Raw genomic sequence first — 10,066 nt, 5'->3', positions numbered from 1 at the left:
GATTTGGAAGGAAACAGAAAGCTAGTTTGCCATCTGATTGCAGTCATTCAGTTTTATATATATATATATATATTCAGCACTTATCATGCTATAGTTATTTATAGCTATGTACAGTATTTGATTGTGCTTAAAACCTTGAAAGATCATGAGCTTTACCACACACACCTGTTGTGCATTGAGCCAATCAACTGTTTTGTGTCTGTTTTCACAGTGGTAATGGTAGGGCAAAGTGTCACAGCGTGTTGGACCAGCCTGGTGACAGGTGGTGTTCAGGCCTCGTTCAACAGTCTGATGGGTTAAAAATACACTTTGGGTCGACTTTCAGGATTTTTTAAGAGCCATGTTGAAATGTATAAGCTTACTTTTCTTCAACTTTATGTCTGTACTCAGTACAGGTGGAGTTGTGATACAGCTGAGTGTGTGTGTGTGTGTGTGTGTGTGTGTGCACACACGTGTGTGTGCATGCGTGCGTGTGATAGAAAGCGAGAAGTGACCTGACCTGACCTGAGTGGAGTTTGACCAGCAGGTGAGTCCAGTCAGAAATGAACTCAAAACCTCCACCGCTGATGTCTTGTTATAGGCTGCTAATCACTAGAATAATGCATTCAACTGAATAAGTCATTTAAATTAAATCATACTTCATTTGTAAAAAAAAGTTATTTAGCTACTAGCTTTATTACAAGTTATGCACATCAAACAATAATGCAAAAAAATATATATATTTTTTAAATACATTAAAATAAATTGATAAACAGAAACCTTTAGTTCAAAACACCTACTGTAGTTCAGATCAGTTGGCAATCTCTATCTCTGGTCCCTGTAGTAGTCTGACAGCAAGAGCAGAAAGACATGAATCTCATGTCATTTTCTATTCTGGCTACAACCTACCAGCAGGGGTGATGCAACTGTGACGATGTAGAGGACCACTATATGTACATTCACTCACTCCAGAGGAACACATTACATATACTGTCTGTTTAATGATGTAGAGGACCACTATATTTACACACTCACTACAGAGGAACACATTATATATACTGTCTGTTTAATGATGTAGAGGACCACTATATTTACACACTCACTCCAGAGGAACACATTATATATACTGTCTGTTTAATGATGTAGAGGACCACTATATGTACATTCACTCACTCCAGAGGAACACATTACATATACTGTCAGGCAGAAACCTCTTATCTCTGTATTTTAGCTTTTTTTTGTAAATTAATGCCGTACTTCGAAATTCTATATCACACAAAAGTAGCAAAAATAGAAGATCTACAAGCTCCAAACGCGTCACACAGCAACGCGTTTTCAGCTTGTAGATCGGCTACCTTTGCTATTTTTTTATTGGAATCCTGAAAAGTATTTTTTTTAATTTCATTTCAAATGCATTTAGTTATACTTATGTTAACTTTATGAACTTAAATATAAATACATTGGACATAAAAAAAGACAATAGAATGTTAATACTAGTCATTAAGCTACTAAAATAGACTGAAGTCATTAAAGTGGGTCATGTTTGCATGTTTGGAATCATAACAGCTGAAATCAATAATATATCAGTGTTCTGATATTAACCTGCTTATTCTTCCGGCTTGTCCTATAGATTCCTTTGTTGTGCTGGGGTAACTTTCTATCTCCAAATAATAAAAAAAAAAGCATGAACTTACACAAATAAATATTTTCTGTGGAAATCCAAGTGTAATTTTGAGAGCTTGAAGCACACGCCTCCTCTAATTACCTCTGATAATGAAAATGATCATGACAGGAAAAAAAAGGAAAAAATAATATTAGGAATCGGGAACCGGAATCGTTAAGAGGGAATCAGTAAGGAATCGGAACCGTTAACATCCTAACGAGTCCCAACCCTAATCAGGATGGAATATCCTGATTGGTCTTTGGCTGTCCGGCGTGCTCTCAAGCTCTTTTTGTTTAACAACTAATCATAATTTTGACCAATTAAGCATTTGCAGTTTAAATAGTATCTAAACATTAGACATTAGATATAACAAACATATTCATAGGAAGAATTACTACAGTATTACCTATAATCCCCTAAATATCATAGCTGATTACACTATAAACTGCAAGTCATTAAAATCAGCCACACCTTTACCAGCTGCAACATTAAAGTGAGGAACACATTACTAATTATCTGCATAATTACAGAGGACGAGGGGAAGACACCAATGAAACGATGCAGTAGCTATGAGATGCTTCCTCCTGACAGTAAGTGAAGCTGAACTGATGTTTCATCTGTAAAGATTTGACATTTTTGTAATCCTTAAAGAATTAGGGATTGAATTAGGCGTTAAACCTGTAGTGTTTTCATTTATTTCAGTGTCTGAGCTGAGGGTGGTTCTGTTGGGGAATAACCTGTCAGAGAGGAATGCAGTTGGGAACCTCCTACTGGGACGACCTGTGTTCAGTGGATATAAAGATCTTAATGGCTGTATGAGAGGGAGTAGTCAGGTGGGGAACTGTGTCATGATGGTCATCAACACTCCAGACCTGCTACATCCCAACATCTCACACACAGACCTGACAGAGAAGATCCAAAGCTGTGTGAGATATTCTGCTCCTGGACCTCATGTGTTTCTGCTGGTTCTTCAGCCTGAGGACTTCAATGAAGAACAAAAACTCAAGTTACAGAAGGGACTTGAAGAGTTCAGCGGTCGCTCATTGATCACTCACTTGTATTAGTGTCAGCACCCAGAAAGCAGAGTACAGGTCACTATATGCAGCTTCCTCCACTTAAGGAAATGATCAGAAAGTGTAAGGGCAGAAACTTACAGATGGACAGTGAACTGCCAGAGCTGTTGACACGACTGGGTCAGGTTGTTAAGGAGAACAATGGACAACATGCCGAACAACGCCAGATCTCGGAGAACAGAGAGTTCGACTTGGAGAGGGCCATAATAGAAGAAGAAAGACAGAGAGAGAAGGACAAGGAGAAGGACAGAGAGGAAGAAAGAGAGAAAGCAAGAAACCGAAAGTGCATCATTGCCCGACAGCATTATCATTATGCAAGCATTTAAAAAGCAGTTTGTGATTAACTGCACACATTACTGTACTGTTATTCTGCTGTCTGCGTTTGCATGGATTTTGTGGTAGATGCTTTGGTCAATACTGAAGTGAATAGCAGGGTTTCTACAAACAAACAGCCCTCAGATCACAACTCTGATCACAAACCAGGCCAGATAAATGACTTTTGAGACAAGAACACAAGATTGACCTGATTAATATTAAATGACCTTAACAATAATTATTAAGGGAATGGGTTGATAGCTTTTGAGCATATTGAGCATATTAACTGGTTAACTAATAAAGCTGTGTTTTTGTAAACACCAGGTAACCAATAAAGCTTTGTATTGATGGTGTTAAACATTAGGTAATTAAAGCTTTGTATTGATCCTGTTAAACCATGGGCGTACAAAGCATTAAAAAAAGGTGGAGAGGACAACCTAACCGGGGGTCTAGGCGGGGTTCCAGAAACCTTTTAACAGAATAAATGTAATTTATTGTATTTGGTGACTTTGATACTTTTACTAGTAAGGGAACATTGTGGGTACATTTTGTAATTTCAACCATTAAAGAGCTTAACATTAAAGAAATTGATTTGATGAAGTGCAATCTTTAATAATAACTGTTTATTTAAATGTGAATCTCTTTATGCTTGCATGCAATTGATCCCATAATGGAGTGCATGTATACTGTATGTGGGACATATATTCACAGTCACATAAAGTGATACCTGTGCCTGGATAGACAATAGACAATGTACAGTCACCACTATGGTGACTGTACATTGGTCATTGACTGAAATGATTCCTATTCCATTTTCACATAGATTTCCATAAAACTCTGATACGATCATCTGACTGCTTCTCAAATATATATATATATATATATATATATATATATATATATATATATATATATATACATATATACATATATATATACATATATACATATACATATATATATATATATATATATATAATAGTATTTAATCACTCACCTCAGTAATGGAACTCTCTCCGCTGTCCCTGCATTCCACCTCTCACTCACTATCAAGTTAGATTTGTCAAAAGAGATGGTGGAATGATCATTATCATTTATTGAGCAGTATTAGACTACTTAAAATATTAAGCCTACTTCATTGATTCAGCAACGATCCGACAATGAGTGAGACTGAGTAGCTATAGGCTTACTGTATGTTTAGACTGACTACAGGAACACAGGGCACAGTACAAAAGAGACAATATTCAGGGGAAAACATACTAAGGATAAATAATGGACTTTTATGACTATTGCAAGTTCAACTGAACAGTAAGGACAGGCGGAGGGTTTGTCCAGCAGGGGGCAACCTTAGGCACAGGGGAGGGTGATCACTGGCACACTGGCATGAGTGTGAGAGAGGATTTTATTCCCAACTAAATGAATGATTAATGAACTCAATTAAGTTCCTCTGTATGTAAATCACATCCTGCACATCAAACTGCATTTATTCACACTCTGAACTCTGTCTGGGGAGAGAGTCTGGGAGATATGAGTCAAAAGATCATCATTACATCCTGATTACATTACATTACATTTCATTACAGTAATTTAGCAGACGCTTTTATCCAAAGCGACTTACAATAAGTGCATTCAACATAGGTAGGGAACGAAAACTACTAATCACCAGAAGTATTAAGTGCATTTTATGCAAAAACAAGCAACCAAGAGTATACCTAGCGCTAAGGTAAAAGTGCAATATATCAGCTACCTATTTTCCTTAAACAGATGAGACAACAATAGCAAAATCAAAATATAGCTGCAAGCAGCAATAATACGGGGCCAGTGAATGCAGAAATAAAAAAGAAAGGAGCAATGATAAGTAATATGCACAATAAGCCATAGAAACATAGAAGACTGAACTTGAGAGAAAGAAAACCATGCAATTAACACAAGCATGTTAAACCCTCACTAACCCTAACCTCAGTAAAACTATGGCTACCCCTAACCTCAAGAAATACTATGCGTAAGCCTACGAATGCCACATCATGATCACCTCAACACATCGTCGGGGACAGGGATCGAACCAGTGACCTCAGGACTCATAGGCTGCCTTTCTTCTCATTGAGCTAGAGATATGATAGCCCTGGTAGTGTCTGTTGATATATATAAGTCTTTCCGTCCATTATGAACCAAACCTCTGTGTCCCGAACTACTCTAGATCACTGGTTCACAAACCATTTACCAATTACTAATAAAGACCTTTTTTGTCTCCTCGGAACGAAAACGAGTGAAAGTAGCCGATCTACAACGTCACAAAACGTTGCTATCTGAAAAGTTGTGAGATTGTAGATCGGCTATTTTCAGAATGAAGTATGTCACATTGAAAAAACATACTCTCAAATAAGCATTTCTGGTTATCTTTAACAATTGCATATGCATTAATTGACACAATCATGTTGTGTGCAATGCAACTTAAATGAAGTCTGCATCAAGTAACCGGCGACTTTGAGGTTGTAAGACGCGCTTAACACCTTTACCGCCGGGCCCGTAGTTCTACGGGCCGTTAAATCCAACGGTTAAGCGCCGAGCCCGTAGTCCTACGGGCTGCGGTCTTTTCGCGCATGCGCAGTCCGGGTGCACTTTCGGAATTTTTTTGATCCACTTCCGTTTCCGGTTTGATGACAGGAAATAGAATTATTTGGGATCCGGTTTCGACGATCACGCCCGCTCCCATTCTACAGACGAAACTGAAACTCAATTCTCTTCCTGTAGTTTTTTCTCCTCGCATTTCACTGTTTAACGTAATCCGCTCTAACTCAAACATGGATGCCCCGTTTGACACGCGATCTTCACTGGGAGATACAGGGAGATCTCGCGGATGTAAACAGACCGTTCACGGCTCAATCTTAAGGATTTTAACAAGATCTATGGCGACATGAAAAAAACAAAAAAACAACAAAAACACCTTGGCACTGGTGAGTACATTATGAGATTAACCTCTGGCGGTGGATTTAAGCGAGAAGCCATTGGACCAACAGACAGAAACTGTGAAAAAAGAGATCACACACATGATACAGTTTCACGCAAATAGCTGAAAAATCCTGTGTTTAAGTGTTTTTCAAACTGCTCAAGATTGCGGACAATCTAAGGGTGGTGCTTACTGGTCAACGTGATAGATGTGTTCCTCATGAGTCAAGGCACATGTGTAAGCAGGTCTAATGGCTGTCGGCCAAACGAGGCATGACTTTTGCCTGTTTAAAGTTTGCATTTAAAAAAAATTGCTATAGCGCACCCGTTTGACCAATTGGAGTAAGATTGGTTTCAGTGATATTTGGAATGACCCTCTACATTACTGCAAATTTTCAAACAAATGTGAGTCTGCATGTATGTGTTAGGGGCAGATGAATAATTGTCATAAAACTGCAATATTCATTGGCTCATTTAAGCTTATTTTTTTCACTTAGAAAAAATCCGCTCCCTACGTTTTGTCGGCATAGGTCCAAAGTTCATGTATAAAACGTTTCGTGCAGATTACTCAAAAATCCCAGGAGTCCATAGGTTTGAACTGTTTTTCATATAATTCAAAATGGTGGGAGATCTAAAGGTCAGAGGTCAAAAGTCAGAGTGTGAAAGTTGTTCAGCATGAGGAGACGCATATGTGTATTGAAGTTTCATGGCTGTAGGTCAAACAGGGCATGAGTTGTACCTGTTCAAAGTTGGCATTTTCAATTGAATGCTATAGCGCCACCTTTTGACGAAAGATTGTGAGATTTATTTCTTGATCGTTTTCCATGACCATCTATCATATGGCCGAGTTTCGTAAAAAGCGTATGCACGGTTCAGCCAGAACTGCGAAAAGTGGCAGAAGAAGAAACAGAATAATGCCAATATCAAAACGGAGCCATGCTGGCAGCCTGGCCCCGTAATGAGCAGGAGCAGGAGCCTGATGACATTCTGTTGGTAATATTACATGTTGATGTGGAGTCATAATTAAACTTAATGTTGATTATATCAACACTAAGTTTAATTATGACTCCACATCAACATGTAATATTATGTTATATGGCTATATATATGAAACTTAATGTTGATAAGGCACACTGACTATCAAGACAATAAAAACATGGCTCTTCATGGTGTAATGAACAGGCATTCACACACACACACACACACACACACACACACACACACACACACACACACACACACACACACACACACACACACACACACACACACACACACACACACACACACACACACACACACACACACACACACACACACACACACGAATGAACAGGCATTGTTTCACAGTAACACTTAAAGTGCAGTTTATTCAGGTTTGAGGAGATCAGTGATAAAAACATTTGGAACTGATCTAGTGGTTTAAAAAACACTTTCTTCACATTATTATTATTATGTTATTATAAACATGAAACCAGGACGCTAATGTAACCTTTAACCTGGAACAACAACCACAACTTAACCCTTAAAGGACTAGATCACCCAAAAAACATCAGTTACACCCCATGGAGCCTTGAATTCATGGAGATTTCTTTAGTTTTTGTGTCATTCCTGTGATGACCGGGTTAAAGATGCTAAAGTCTCCTACTGGACACTCTGCCGGTCATCACATTTTTGGGAGAATTACTCCTTTAACCCAGTGGTTTTCAACCTGTGGGTCGGGACCCCCCACAGGTTGAGAATCGCTGAATTAAACCTCGTTCAAAAGTCTGCTTAAAGCACGACCAATGAAAGGGTCTGTAGGGGGCGGGACTTCCTCTGTACTTCCCCCAATCACAACAAGGCTTTCATGCCCCGGGAAATGAAAACAGATCATGTACAGCGTCAACGTTAAAGAGCTTTATGTCACTTTAAAACACTTCTGTCATTAAAGAGCTTTATGTCACTTTAAAACACTTCTGTCATTAAAGAGCTTTATGTCACTTTAAAACACTTCTGTCAACGTTAAAGAGCTTTATGTCACTTTAAAACACTTCTGTCATTAAAGAGCTTTATGTCACTTTAAAACACTTCTGAGGTCGTTTTAACGTCTAGTCAGGCTTTGGAGTTTCACCACAGACAAGTTTTTAAGATGCTTGATTGAATTTTCAAAATTAAAACTAGAAATTAAAAAATGAACGGCGCTTCACGTTTTCACCGACCTCCAATGCTATCAATGCATTGAATGGGTCATTATCACGTTTTATCAGACCATTGAATGGGCGAGTAGGCGACATACTGACCTACCCGCCATTCATCAGACCATTCATTGGGTGTAATCAGGAGGTACTGACCTACCCAGAGGCAGAGCAGACCCCACAACATCATTTACCATTCTGTGTCTATCGGTTCAAGCGAACGTCGCAACGTTCGGCACGGCAACTCGCTCGCTTTAGCTCGCTCGGGGGTGCTTCACGTGGTTCCAGTTCGCTTGAGACTGTGCTCCTCCGTCATGGTCCAAAACTAGACGTTATATAAGTCATCTCTGTCGGTAGGTCAGTATGTCTTGATCACACCCAATGAATGGTCTGATAAATGACGGGTAGGTCAGTATGTCGTAAAATAGACCATTCAATGGTCTGATAAAACGTGATAATGACCCATTCAATGGTCTGATAAAACGTGATAATGACCCATTCAATGCATTGATAGCATCGTCGTTGTTGGTCTCCTACCACAGTGGACACCGTTAAATATTTAATTATCGGCTCAGGAATAAAAATACAATCTGTATGAAGTATTCCTTTAACATGTAGTTTGAAACTGAATGGGTTTATGCTCCGTGTCTCTGATTAATGAATGAAGCAGCTTAATAAACTTAATAAACTTAATAAACTGTCTGAGGTGAAACACAAAACCCTGAGTAGACGTCAAAATGAGAGAAATGTCCCTTTAATGTCTTTGGGCTGTACTTCCTGTATTTGCACTTAAGACACTCCCAGTAGTTCAGAGCCCACCAATCACATTGTCTGACATACATGACTGACAGCAGAGCCAACCAATCACATTGTCTGACGTACATGACTGACAGCAGAGCCAACCAATCACATTGTCCCGGCTCACGTTTAGCTTTCTTATACATCTGTTAAAAACAACTTATAGTCAAATGTTATTAAATCATAATAACATTAGTTATTTAATCTCTGTAGCTCCAGTATAGAGTCTGTACACAGCAGGAGCTTTTATTTTTATCCCAATGAATGAATGACGTTAATTTTAACGTCAACGATGAAGCGTCTAAATGATGGAAACTATGTTGTATTTTGTCCGTTAATAAAAGCATAAACCTGTGTGAATGAGACGTCACACAATTCATAGTTTAAGGTGAAATATTGTCACAAGCAGAGCTGGACGACATGACTTCACATCAATGTCAACGTTCATTCAAACTTTGACCTCGATTACCATTAATGAACGATTATTTAAAAAAAGTGTTTATAGTGAAATAAGCCGATCTATAAGCTCACTATGTGTTGTAGATCTATAAGCTCACTATGTGTTGTAGATCTATAAGCTCACTATGTGTTGTAGATCTATAAGCTCACTATGTGTTGTAGATCTATAAGCTCACTATGTGTTGTAGATCTATAAGCTCACTATGTGTTGTAGATCTATAAGCTCACTATGTGTTGTAGATCTATAAGCTCACTATGTGTTGTAGATCTATAAGCTCACTATGTGTTGTAGATCTATAAGCTCACTATGTGTTGTAGATCTATAAGCTCACTATGTGTTGTAGATCTATAAGCTCACAATGTGTTGTAGATCTATAAGCTCACAATGTGTTGTAGATCTATCTATTGGCTATCTATATTCTCATTATTTTGCACGCCACCATTATATATATGTTATAATACAGGGTCATGAGGTCAATCAGAATAATCAATTTAATCCATTATGATTGTTTTTAATTAGAATTGTTTCATATCGATTCAATGATATAATTCATATCATTTATTTATCATTTCAGAAAGTGTTTTTTCTTGATGAATGGATGAACCTACATGACTAAATGAAGCAGGTTATTGGCTCTAAATATGGGTTCTGATAT

The sequence above is a fragment of the Gymnoscopelus braueri genome (genome assembly GCF_963280865.1).
Source record: "Gymnoscopelus braueri genome assembly, chromosome: 6".
NCBI classification, from domain to species: domain Eukaryota; kingdom Metazoa; phylum Chordata; class Actinopteri; order Myctophiformes; family Myctophidae; genus Gymnoscopelus; species Gymnoscopelus braueri.
This window is presented reverse-complemented; position numbering follows the sequence as displayed.